This window comes from Triticum urartu, chromosome 2A, assembly GCF_056163025.1.
Source record: "Triticum urartu cultivar PI428250 chromosome 2A, HENAU_Tu73, whole genome shotgun sequence".
NCBI classification, from domain to species: domain Eukaryota; kingdom Viridiplantae; phylum Streptophyta; class Magnoliopsida; order Poales; family Poaceae; genus Triticum; species Triticum urartu.
In genome coordinates, this window is record NC_141874.1 from 393,372,907 (window position 1) to 393,386,048 (window position 13,142).

Consider the following 13,142-nt stretch of genomic DNA (forward strand, 5'->3'; position numbering starts at 1 on the left):
GAGGGTAACGATCTTTTCTTGTTGCTTTGTTTAATTTTCTAAAATCAATTACCATTCTATAGCCTGTATCAATTCTCTATGGAATAAGTTCATTTTTATCATTAGGAACAACAGTAATACCTCCTTTCTTAGGGACACAATGATTAGGACTTACCCATCTACTATCAGCTATAGGATAGATTATACCTGCTTCCAGAAGTTTAAATATTTCCGTTCTTACCACTTCTTTCATTTTCAGATTTAACTGACGTTGGTGATCAACAACGGGTTTAGCATCAGGTTCCATATTAATCTTGTGCTGACATAGAGTGGGACTGATGCCCTTAAGGTCATCAAGAGTATATCCAATAGCAGCTCGGTGCTTCCTTAGAACTTTCAATAATCTTTCTTCTTCATGTTCTGAAAGGTTAGCACTAATAATAACATGATAAATATTTTTATCATCGAGATACGCATATTTCAAAGTGTCGGGAAATTGTTTTAATTCAAATACAGGATCACCTTTAGGTGGAGGAGGTCCTCCTAGAGTTTCAATAGGAAAATTGTGTTTAAGCAGAGGACGTTCTTCAAATAAAATCTTATCTATTTCATCTCTTTCATGCATATGCATATCATATTCATGGTCTAGCAAATATTGTTCTAAAGGATCAGTAGGAGGTACAACAATAGAAGCAAGACCAATAATTTCGTCCTTACTAGGCAATTCTTTTTTATGAGGTTTTCTACTAAACTTGGAAAAATTAAGTTCATGAGACTCCTCACCAAAGCTAACACCGACAGTTTGTTTCTCACAATCTATTTTAGCATTAACGGTGTTCAAGAAAGGTCTACCAAAGATAATGGGACAAAAGTCATCTTGTGGGGAACCAAGAACAAGAAAATCAGCAGGGTATTTTATTTTTCCACACAAGACTTCAACATCTCTAACAATCCCAAGTGGTGTGATGGTGTCTCTATAAGCAAGTTTAATAGTAACATCTATGTCTTCTATTTCAGTGGGTGCTATACCATTCACGCTAGGAATAACACTCACGCTAGCACCTATGTCACATAAACCATGATAATAGTGATCTCTATTTTAACTGAGACAACGGGCATGCCAACAACAGGTATATGTTTATCTTTTTCATCAGGTTTGGCAATTCTAGCAGCTTCATCACATAAGTAAATAGCATTCCCATCTATATTTTCAACCAGGAGATCCTTAACCATAGCAACACTAGGTTATACCTTGATTTGTTCAGCTGGTTTAAGTGTTCTAATATAACTTTTATTGACAATAGTTGAAACTTCAGCATGTTCCTTTATCCTAATAGGGAAAGGTGGTTTTTCAACATAAGCAGTAGGAACAACTGGATCAACATTATATATAATAGTTCAACCTTAGCAATTACTAGTTCTTTAATTTATTCTTTAATAGGTGGGTGATATTTGAACCACTTCTATTTAGGGAGATCAACATGAGTAGCAAAATATTCGCAAAAGGGGGCTACTATCTCAGAGTCAAGTCCATACTTGGTGCTAAACTTTTGAAAAGCATCGATATTCATAAAAGATTTAACACAATCAAACTTAAGCTTAATACTTGACTCTTTACCTTCATCAAGTTCCCAATCTTCATTGTTTTGTTTAATTCTTTCCAAAAGACCCCACCAGAATTCAATAGTCTTCTTCATAAAGGAACCAATACAAGAAGTATCAAGCATAGATCGATCATCATGCGAAAGCCAAGCATAAAAATTCTGAATGATAATTTCCTTCGAGAGCTCATGATTGGGGCATGAATATAACATTGACTTAAGCCTCCCCCAAGCTAGAGCGATACTTTCTCCTTCACGAGGCCAAAAATTATATATATAGTTCCGATCATGGTGAACAAGATGCACAGGATAATTTTTTTGATGGAACTCCAATTTCAATCGATTCCAATTCCAAGATCCAATATCATCGCATAGCCTATACCATGCTAATGATTTTGCCTTCAAAGATAAAGGGAAAACCTTCTTCTTAACTTCATCTCTAGGTAAACCTGCAAGCTTAAGCAATCCACAAATTTCTTCCACATATATCAAGTGCATATTAGGATGTTCGGTTCCATCTCCTACATAAGGATTAGCTAGCAGTTGTTCTATCATACCCGAAGGAATATCATATTCAATATTTTCAGTAGGTGCAGTAGGTTGAGGGGTCAATAATTGTGGTTCTGGTCGACGTGAAGATACCCCGAACAAACCCCTCAAAGGATTGTTTTCCATAGTAACAAGTGAGAGTAAATTTCAGCACGTAGAAATAATTTTTCCTTACCAAGAGCACTTCACTCCCCGGCAACGGCACCAAAAAAGATCCTTGATGACCCACAAGTGTGGGGGATCAAGTGTAGTCCTTTCGATAAGAAAGAGTGTCGAACCCAACGAGGAGCAGAAGAAAATGACAAGTGGTTTTCAGCAAGGTAATGTCTGCGAACTCTGAAATTGTAAGTAACGAGTAGTTTGATAGCAAGATAATTTGTAGCGAACGAGTAATGATAATAGTAACAAAAGTGCAGCAAGGTAGCCCAATCCTTTTGAGGCAACGGACATGCCAAAACGGTCTCTTATGATAAGCAAAGTGTTCTTGAGGGTGCACGGGAATTTCATCTAGTCACTTTCATCATGTTGGTTTGATTTGTGTTCGCTACTTTGATAATTTTATATGTGGGTGGATTGGTGCTTAGGTGTTGTTCTGACTTGAGCAAACCTCCTACTTATGATTAACCCCCTCGCAAGCATACGCAACTACGAGAAAAGTATTAAGAATAAATTCTAACCATAGAATTAAACTTTTGAATCTAATCGGTCCCTTATGGAATAGCGCATAAACTAGGGTTTAAGCTTTTATCAATCTTGCAACCCATCATCTAATAAATACTCCACAATGAATTCCCTTAGGCCCAAATATGGTGAAGTGTCATGTAGTCGACGTTCACATGACACCACTAAGCGAATCACAACATACATACCATCAAAATATCGAACATATATAAAATTCACATGATTACTTGTAACAAGATTTCTCCCGTGACCTCAAGAACAAAAGTAACTACTCACAAATGATAATCATGCTCAAGATCAAAGGGGTATTAAATAGCATATTGGATCTCAACATATAATCTTCCACGAAATAAACCATATAGTAATCAACTACAAGATGTAATCAACACTACTAGTCACCCCCAGAAGTACCAATCTATAGTTCCGATACAAAGATTGAACACAAGAGATGAACTAGTGTTTGAGAGGAGGAGATGGTTATGTTGAAGATGTTGATGGAGATTTCCCTCCCCAAGATGGGAGAGTTGTTGGTGATTATGATGACGATGATTTCCCCCTCCGAGAGGGAAGTTCACCCGGCAGAATCGCTCCGTCGGAGGGCAAAAGTGCTCCTACCCAAGTTCCGCCTCGAGACGGCGCCGCTTCTTCTCGAAAGTCCTCTCTCTATTTTTTCTAGGTCAAAATGACTTATATACCACAAGATGGGAACCGGAGGTGGGCTGGGCTAAGCACAACCCACTAGGGCACGCCTAGAGGGCCAATCGCGCCCTGGTCTCTTGTGCTCACCAGGTGGCCCCCCTCCGGTAGTTATTTGCTCCAGTATTTCTTATTTGTTCCTTAAATATTCCTCGTGAAGTTTCACCTCATTTGGAGTTGTGCAGAATAGGTAGACTGACGTAGTTTTTTCAGGTCCATATTTCCAGCTGTCGGAATTCTCCCTCTTTGTGTGAACCTTGCATATTATGAGAGGAAAGGCATTAGAAATTTAGAATTACTCCAAAAAGCATTATTATGCATAAAAACATTATAAATAACAGTAGGTAAACATGATGCAAAATGGTCGTATCAACGACCTGGTGGTAACTTCCTCATATGACCCTAAATTTTTTTTCTACCATTAACATGCATTAATACAACTGTCAAGTTAAAATTTGGAAATTTTCAGGGGTCATTTAACCTTTTTAAGACATTTAAGTGACGTTCTTGCCATTTAATGGTCGTAATTCAAATTTGAACTACATGTACATGGAACTGCAAACCATCATGGGTTGGGAAAAACATTTATGTATTACATTTTACAATAATATCATGGTAACACAAAATAATCATTCATGCCTTACATTTGGAAAGAAAATGTAAATATCTGGCAAGTCAACCGGGCCCCACACGATTGTCACTCTATTTTGTGCCTCGAGGTTTGGAAGGTTAGTGGCGCAGGTTATTAATTAGACGCGGTTCTGTATTGGAAACCGTGAGTGATTTATTTCACAAGCGGCTTTTGCTGCGGGAATCGTGTGTAATTCCAGCTATAGTACTTGTAAATTCCAACTATCAGTGCGTGTCCTGCTCCCGCCGATCTAGATTTGGACCGCCAATAAATACTACCCTGCCCACATCATCCCGCTTGCATTCTCATCTACATTCTCTCCACGCTCGACCCCCCCCTCATACAAAACTCTGCCATGGCACCGTGGTTCCACCCACGTGTCGAGGAAGATGCGCCACCCTACAAGGACATCAAGGCGCAGAGCAACAACGAGGAGGACCCCTATGCGCGCACCAGATGAGGTTGTGTCAGACCCCCGACTTGGGAGTGGTTTTGGGGACCATGCAATCTTTGTCTGTGGAAGGTGCCACTACCGGCTAGGAAAGCCACGTAGGTGGCGTTCAAGAAGGAGTTGGCGGGGAGCGCACTAGGTACCAGGAGGCTCGTGAAGCCAGTGATGATATTATATATATATAATGAATTTCATATTTCTATCTGTGTTTGTACTAATTTCTATCTAGCTGTTACCATCCACATGTGTAGAATGGAAAGCATAGACACATTGAAATAGAACAACATATAATAAAGGAAAACAGAGTACATAGATTGAGACAGAGCAATAGTATGATTGTTGTGAATACATAGCGATCAACATAAAAATGACTCAAAAAAATAAAACGTGTCCATGACCACCCACCTTGCCTACGAAAGCTCTTAGCTCTGCCTGAACTCCTGCAGGCGTTCGTCGAAGTGGTTGACACACTCGTGGTACATTTGGAGCGCAATATCGAGCTCCAAGTTAGCTATTTCATCAAAGATCACCAGCTCAAGGATGTGACAACCATGTTCCTCTACTGCACATAGGTGGATACCTGGACCAAGGAGGCGCTCGAGCCTAGAGACCTGCGCGTTGGCATCGAGCGGGCCGTGGACAAGGCAAACAACGTAACCGGCGTCTGGTGCAAGTACGGTACGACCGGCCTCCAATGCGAGTACGGCGCAAATGGCCTCTGCCCACTCCTGGCGAGGAATTGGGCTACTGACGGGCCATGTACCCAGCTGCAATGCCCTGTCGATAGCAGGCAAGGACCAATGGATCTGCTCTTGCTGTGCGGTTGGCCGCGCCTCTCTCTCTGTGGCACTCCATTGGTCTCGCTGTGTGGCGCGTCTGTGCATTCCATCGACCTAACTATGTGGCGCGCCACAGCCTATCGGCGCGGGCACGCCTATCTTGCAATGCGGCACACCACCGATCATGTTGTGCGGCGCGATGAGCTCTAGGTAATTTGAGTTGAGTCGGTTCTCACACGTCTATCCTTTATGGAAAACGAATAGGAAATTCTTTCTCAAGTTCTTTATGTCGGGTGCTTGGCAAAGGGGCGACTCCTGGATTTCCTCTTTTTTAAATGATAAATGTTTTATGACGTTTCATTACCAAAAACCCAGCAAAGGCAGCCCCGCCATCACACAGTCATTACCTGGTCTATGTGGGCCCCTTGGTAAGGTATTTTTGAGTTCGTCTAGAGTGGGACTCGACAAACAAAAGACTTTGCAGAGTTTTGACTGATCGTTGGGTTACTATTTCTATTCAATGGACAAACTGTCCTATGCCGAGTTTTGTGTCATTCCCATGTTCATTGAGCCCGGTTCACAGTAAAGTGCTAAAATTGTCGAGCTTCTGATAGAAATTACTCAACAAACCCAGAGAGTAGGCATCTTTGAGAAATTCTAGTAGTTTGGTAGGGTTCGTGCCCACAAGGGCATGGAAAGAAGCTATTTGCAAGTTGTGGTAGTCTGAGCGTCCTCTGTAGAGCCTCCTGCTCCGATGAAGTGGACCATGAAAGCTCGTTGGGCGTGAGGAGCCTTAAAGGAGCTGCAAGTTGCAGTATCCTCCTTCTCTTCCTATCATTCATAGTTAAGAAGATCTAAGATGGAGTCGACATGGGCAACAAGTTGTGAAATAGGCACATAGCCGACGGCAGTCGAATCCAGGGTTTGCCAGCACACAAAGTCTTATGGTATGGTTGGATACCTCGTCACAGCTCTGCATGTTGCCAAGATTGTTGGTAGGTCTCCGAACGATAAGGTGCAAACTTCAGTTAGAGTAGCGGCAACGATTAAGTGTGTAGCCTCATTAGCTATATTTCTCAAGGAAGCAATATCGAGCCATTAGTCCTGAAGAAGCTGAATGGGGAACAAATTGATATGTATCCAGATCAGGCTTCTAACGTGTGCAGCCGCTACCTGGTGTGCCATTGTCATGGTAATTCCCCACAATACCCATCAGAGGATAGTGATACGTCTCCAATGTATCTATAATTTTCTATTGGTCCATGCTATTGTAGTATCAATCTTGGATGTTTTATATGCTATTTTATATCAGTTTTTGGTACTCCTATTAACCTAGTGCCTAGTGCCAGTTGCTATTTTTTTCCTTATTTTTGGCTTTTCAGAAAAATCTATATCAAACGGAGTCCATACATGATGAAACATCACGGTGATTTTTTATCGACCAAAACAGGCCCATGAGGTTCGGGACAAGACCTAAAGAGCCAAGAGGGAGCAACAAGCTCAGTAGATGTGCCCCAGGGGGCGCCCCCTAAGCTTGTGAGCCCCTCGTTGCACCTCTTGACCTAATTCCACCTCTATAAATTCCCAAATATTCCTAATATACCAAAGAGCCACCTGAAACACTTTTTCTGCTGCCACAAGCTTCTGTTCTTCTGTGATCCCATTTGGAGGCCTTTTCGGTACTCGGTCGAAGGGGGGTTCGATCACAGAGGGCTTCTACATCATCCTTGCTGCCCTACCGATGATGCATGAGTAGTTCACCAGAGACCTACACCTAGTAGCCAGATGGCTTCTTCTCTATCCTTGATCTTCAATACAATTTTCCCCTCGATGTTCTTGGAGTTTTATCTGATGTAATCTTCTTTTGCAGTGTGTTTGTTGGGATCCGATGAATTGCGGGTTTATGATTAGATTATTTATAAATATTAATTGAGTCTTCTATGAACTCTTTTATGCATGATTATTATAGCTTTGTATTTCTCTCTGATCTATCCATTTGGTTTGCCAACTGGATTGATTTATCTAGCAATGGGAGAGGTGCTATGTGATGGGTTCAATCTTGCGGTGCTATATCCCAGTGACGAAAAGGGACAAGACACGTATTTGTATTTTTGCCATTAAGGATAAAATGATGGGGTTTATTCATATTAGTTGAGTTTACTTTGTCTACATCATGTCATCTTGATTAAGATGTTACTCTCTTTTATACTTAATACCCTAGATGCATGCTGGACAACGGTCGATGGGTGGAGTAATAGTAGTAGATGCAGGCAGGAGTTGATCTACTTGTCTCGGACGTGATTCCTATATAGATGATAATTTCCTTGAATATCATCATAACTATGCAATTTTCAATCAATTACCCAACAGTAATCTGTTCACCCACCGTATGCTATGTGCTCGAGAGACAAGCCTCTAGTGAAAACCATGGCCTGATACGTCTCTAACGTATCTATAAATTTTTATTATTACATGCTATTATATTATCAATCTTGGATGTTTTTATATATACTTTGAAGAAATTATATATCATTTTGGGATTAACCTATTAACTTAGTGCCTAGTGCCAGTTGCTGTTTTTTTGCTTATTTTTGGTTTTGTAGAATACCAGTACCAAATGAAGTCCAAATGCCATGAAACTTTTTGGAGATTTTTTTCTAGCAATAAGAGATCCTGGAAGCTTTGGGAGAGGACGAGAAGATGGAGCAGTGGCCCACGAGACAACAGGGCGCCCCCATGGGGTGGGGCCCGCCCTGGTGGCTTGTGAGGCCCACGTGGCTCCATTTGACCTATCTCTGCCTCTATCACTTCTCTAAAACCATGAAACCAACAGACGAGTCCACGAAATACATTTTCTGCCGCTGCAAGTTACTGTTCTCGACAGATCCCATCTAGAGGCCTTTTTCGGCACTCTGTCGGAGGGGGATTCAATCACAGAGGGGCTCTACATCATCCTTGTCTCCCTTCCTATGATGCGTGACTAGTTTATCACAGACCTTCGGGTCCATACTTAGTAGCTAGATGGCTTCTTCTCTCTATTTGATCTTCAATACAATGTTCTCCTCGATGTTCTTGGAGATCTATTCGATGTGGTGACTTTTTGTGGTGTGTTTGTTGGGATCCAATGAACTGTGAGTTTATGATCAGATCTATCCATGAATATTATTTGAGTTTTCTCTGAACTTTTTTATGCATGATTAATATAGCTTTGTATTTCTCTCTGATCTATTGATTTGGTTTGGCCAACTAGATTGAGTTTTCTTGCAATGGGAGAGGTGCTTTGTAATGGGTTCAATCTTGCGGTGCTCAATCCCAGTGACAGAAGGGGACATGACACGCATGTATCATTGCTATTAAGGGTAAAAAGATACGGTTTATTCATACATGAGTTTATCTTGTCTACTTCATGTCATCTTGCTTAAGGCATTACTCCATTTTTTCATGAACTTAATACATTAGATGCATGCTGGATAGCATTTAATGGGTGGAGTAATAGTAGTACATGCAGAATCATTTTGGTCTACTTGTCTCGGATGTGATGCCTATATATTATCATTGCCTTAGATATTGTCATAATTATTTGCTTTTCTATCAATTGTTGAACAGTAATTTGTTTACCCACTGTATGATATTTTCAAGAGAGAAGCGTCTAGTGAAAACTATGGCCCTCGGGTCTATCTTTTATCATACACAAAAACCAAAAATACCTTGATGTGTTTTCTTTTATTTATTTTATGTTGTATTTTTGTCCAATCTGTCTATCAAATACCATACAATTTAATCTTGCTTGTAACCCTCGAGGGATTGAAAACCCCTTTGTTCGCGTTGGGTTGTAAGGACTTGTTGTTTGTGTGCAGCTGCTCCTAACGAGTTGTTGCTTGGTTCTCCTACTGGATTGATTACCTTGGTTCTTAAGTGAGGGAAACACTTATCTCTATTGTACAACATCATCCTCTCCTCTTCAGGGAAATCCCAACGGAGTTCACAAGTAGGAGAAAGAATTTCTGGCACCATTGCCGAGGAGACATCATCAACAACTATCAAGTACCTTCGCATAAACGTTCAGCTCCTTGCATTTACATTATTGCCATTTTCCTCTCATTTTCATCTCCCCACTTCTAAAAAGTTCTACAAAAATATTTTTCATTTTCCTTTTTTGTGTGTTTTCTTGTTTGCTCGTTTCAAACTGTTAGCATGAATGATTTTGGCATGGCAGAAACGGATGATGGTAGAACTCCTAAAATTGGAAGTCCTACTAATCTTGATGCTAAAACTTTTGTGTTGGGACAATGGAATGTTATAGGAAAAAGTGTCATCCAAGAATTTTTTTAATTGCATTGGAACTTTGACTTGTGACAATGCTCCTATACTTAAAAGAACTAAAAATTAAGTTGAGACTATTTCGGCACTTGTTCTTAATATAGAGAGAAGGTTTATTCGCACTCATCCTACTTTGCAAATATTATTTTATGAGTTGCCTGTTATAAAAAAATCCTAGAGCTAAAAAGATAGCTACCCTTGTCCTCACGAATGAATTTGATTACATAGTGCAAGAAGCTAGAGAGATCTTTGATGTTTATGGTATGAACCATGAAAAACCGGTGATAAATGAGATCTTTTACAATAGTGATTATTTGTTGAGGTGTTTGTTCCGCAATGACTAAATCTTTGATGAGAACACTAAAAAGGAAGTCCCTCCTTGAATATAATCCAACAAGTTTTCAATGGTGTTAATAGTAAATACTCTTGGATTGTAGTTGGTAATCAAGGGGGATTTGCGAATGGACAAATTGCTAATGCTAAAATTCCTATGGATGATGTGTTTCATATTACCTATGAAAAGCTTCCTGATGAGAACCCTTAGAAAAGAGGAAGAAAGATGACAACACTGGAAACCATGCATTATGCGTAGCTAGGGCATAAAACAATATCACTAGTTGGGAGGCAACCCAATAGTTATCTTTTAATATTTTTTTTCTTTTCCATTTTTCAATAAGAACACACTTATGCTACTATTATGATTGTGTTTTAGTGTTTTAATTACTGTTTGTGCCAAGAAAAGCCTTTGGGATGATTTGGTTGATAGTTGCTTTGATTCTGTGCATAAACAGAAAAATTTGCATCGGGTAGCAGAATTAATGTGATTTGCGGGAGCGCGATAATTTTTTTAATGTTTTACACATGATTGATATACAAATTTCCCACATTGTCCTAATTTTTCCAAAATTTTGGAGTTACAAAAGTATGGTCAATATTTCAGATTGCTACAGACTATTATGTTTTTGATGCATTGTTTTGCTTCTTTTGATGAAACTATGGATTGTATCGGGGGGTATAAGCCAAGGATAAGTTAGAATACAGTAGGTATAATTCAAAAACAAAATATGAATGGGTATTCAATAGTACTTAAAGTAGTGGTTTGCTTTATTATACTAACGGATCTCATGAGGTTTTGTTGAGTTTTGTGTGATTGAAGTTTTCAAGTTTTGGGCGAGATCACGATGGATAAAGGAAAAAGGAGTGGCAAGAGGCTAAGCTTGAGGATGCACGAGGCACCCCAAGGTAATATTAAAGGACTCCCAAGCAACTAAGGCCAACTCCAATGCGCGACCCCAAACGGACGTCTAGTTCATCCAGATTTCGTCCATTTGGAGCAGGAAAACGGACATGGTCGTCCACTTGCGGTTGTGTGGGCGTCGGTGTGCCCAATGGGTCGGCCACACCCCAAACGGTCCACTTTTTTGGACGTGAAAATAAACCCCCAAACCCCAAATAGAACATTAAAAACAACTTTGAAAACTTTAAACATGGGCATTAAAACGTCCACATTACCCAAGATGGCACATTAATATAAACAAGCTAATTAAAAACATTAAAAAGATAGAAGGGGTCATGGCCGCCACCCTAGCTGGCGTTGCCTGTGGTGGCCGCCGTATACTCCTAGTCGTCGTCGCGGGTGAGGTCGACATATGGAGGTGGCTGCCAGAGGAGGGCTGGTGGAGCCACCTGTTGTGCCGGCTGCAGTGGCGCCTACACGATCTCTTCGCACGACGGGGATGGTGACCATCGGCCGACTGATACGTCTCCGTCGTATCTATAATTTTTGATGGTTTCATGCCAATATTATACAACTTTCACATACTTTTGGCAACTTTTTATATGATTTATTAGACTAACCTATTGATCCAATGCCCAGTGCCAGTTCATGTTTTTTGCATGCTTTTTGTCTCGCAGAGTATCCATATCAAACAAAGTCCAAATGCAATAAAATTTTACGGAGAATTATTTTGGAATATATGTAATTTTTGGGAGTTGGAATCACCGCAAACGGAGGCCCACACAGCCCACAAGACACCAGAACGCCAGAGGCCCCTGGTGCGTGGTGGTGGGTTGTGCTCACCACGTACGTAGGTTGGAGCTCTACTTCGGGTGCAAGGAAGCTTATATCCGGAAAAAAATCGTGTTAAAATCTCAGCGCAATCGGAGTTACGGATCTCCCGGAATGTAAGAAACGGGTTTTCGGCTAGATCTGGAGAACGCGAAATAGAAGAGAACAGAGATGGATATCCAATCTCAGAGGGGTTCCCACCCCTCCATGGCCATGGAGGCCATGGACCAGAGGGGGAACTCTCCTCCCATCTAGGGGGAAGGCCAAGGAAGAAGAAGGAGGAGGGGGGCTCTCTCCCCCACTCTCTCGGTGGGGCCAGAGTGCCGCTGAGGCAACGATCGGGATGGCGATCTACATCAACAATCTTGGTACCGTCAACACCAATTTTCTCTCCCTCTAGGAAACAGTTTAACACTTCTTCTCCCCATTGTAATATCTACTTAAATATGGTGCTCAACTCCATATATTATTTCTCAATGATCTATGGTTATCCTATGATGTTTGAGTAGATCTGTTTTGTCATGTGGGTTAATCGTGATCTTGGTTCGTATGATTTTATATTTTATCTATGGTGCTGTCCTATGGTGCCCTCCGTTCTCGCGCAAATGTGAGGGGCCCCCGCTATAGGGCGTTGCAATATGTTCATGGTTCGCTTATGGTGGGTTGCGAGAGTGACAGCAACTTAAACCTGAGTAGGTGGGGTATGACGTATGGGAATAAAGAGGACTTGATACTTAATGCTATGGTTGGGTTTCACGACCTTAATGATCTTTAGTAGTTGCGGATGCTTGCTAGAGTTCCAGTCATAACTGCATATGATCCAAGTAGAGAAAGTATGTTAGCTCATGCCTCTCCCTCATATAAAGTTGCAAGAATGATTACTGGTACTTGTTATTGATTGCCTAGGGACAAATAACTTTCTTGTTGACACAAATCCTTTTACTAAACACCTAACTTCTATTATCTTGCAAAGTACTTCTAGTTTTGTTCTTGCAAAGTAGTTCTTGTATCACTCCTACAAACTATTTTCATACTTGTTTTCGGTAAAGCAAACGTCAAGTGTTCGTAGAGTTGTATCGGTGGTCGATATAACTTGAGGGAATATTTGTTCTGCCTTTAGCTCCTCGTTGGGTTCGACGCTCTTATTTATCGAAGGAGGCTACAAATGAGCCCCTATGCTTGTGGGTTATCAAGACCTTTTTCTAGCACCGTTTTCGGAGAGCAATAGCGTGTGGTAAATATTCTCGTGTGTGCTTGTTTGCTTTATCACTAAGTAGTTTTTATTTCCTGTTCCAAGTTGTTCTCTATCTTTAGTTATGGATATGTAACATGAAACACCAAAAAATTAGTGGTAGTTGCTACTCATGGAGATGGGGAACCTCCCAAA